Here is a 1,364-nt window from a genome sequence, read left to right as displayed (position 1 = left end):
ACGATATAAAAAAATTACCTAAAATTGCTTATATCAAATTTCATGACTTAAGTTGTACGTTTCTAGTATATAATACATATAAGTGAATGTTTTGTTTATACAAAACCACCAGTTTCCGTTTTAATCATTGATATAAAAAAATCTTGAAAATTCAACAACGGAACTAAAACCATCGTTTTTACGGAGAAATTGTGAGAGAACATTTACCCTTTGATATACACAACAAGCTTCCGGGATGTATAAAGATACCTCTGAATTTTAAGAAAAAAATAATACATCCCCAGCAATCACTCTACATAAGTCTGATAAACCACAGGCATCTCAAAACGGCCCCAAAACACGGCGTTCAATTGACCATTAGCTCTCCCGTCTCACGAGCGAGATTACGGGGACATGGACAAGCACCCGGCATGATTAGAAAAAGACCATCTCCGTGGACTATCTCACCGCTGACGGTAACGAAAACCGCGACCGCAATCATCACCGGTGGGAGAGCGCGTTACGTACCGCTGAGACGCGGACCACTCGGTAGATCAAATAAATCAGTCTTCCGGTCATTCAATCTAGGTGCTGAGGGACGAGATCGAGTTGGGAAGAATAATTAGGAAGGAGTACGAATAACTAGAGAAAAATCTAGGTTAGGTTAGGTTACGATAGGTTAGGTTAGGTTAGGTACTAAAAGCTGCAAATGAATCGATTCAACTGGATTCATAACAAGGAATAATGAACCATTAAAATATTTTATTTTATCTGATCATTACTTCTCTTGTTTATATAATTATTTCCTTTCCTCTCAGGTCTATTTTTCCGTGCTGGAGCCCTTGTGCTTATAGCATCGTGTTTTTCCAACTAGGGTTGTAGCTTAGTAGTAGCAACAACAACAGCAATAATAATAATAATGATAATAATAACAATAACAATAATTATAATAATAACAATAATAATAATAATAATAATAATAATAATAATAATAATAATAACTGAGAATAAGATAAACGAAGGACGAGAGAAGGGTAGTTGCTCGACCTGCTTGTTGATGAGGCTAATTCGAATTTGTAAATATCCTTCCCCCCCACCCAGAGTAAGGAAAATCCAGTCATAAATCTCGTCCGTGAGCGCATTGCAAGAGGTAAAAAGAAGAAGAAAAGCCGACGCGATGAAGGTGATGATAACAGTGATGATGGTCGTGAAGATACTGATGACGGCAAAGGAAAGAAAAAAAAATGATGGTGATGAACGATCACCCAACAGGTGTCAAAGAAGATCATTATGGTATGCCATTATCATTATCATAGTAGGTTGTGAATAGTGTTGGGGAAGCACTGAGTCTTCACGGTAGATCTCTCTCCCACCTTCGAATCGTT

Source organism: Palaemon carinicauda, chromosome 40, assembly GCF_036898095.1.
Source record: "Palaemon carinicauda isolate YSFRI2023 chromosome 40, ASM3689809v2, whole genome shotgun sequence".
In the NCBI taxonomy this organism is placed as follows: Eukaryota; Metazoa; Arthropoda; class Malacostraca; order Decapoda; family Palaemonidae; genus Palaemon; species Palaemon carinicauda.
Note: the sequence above shows the minus strand (reverse complement) of the source record.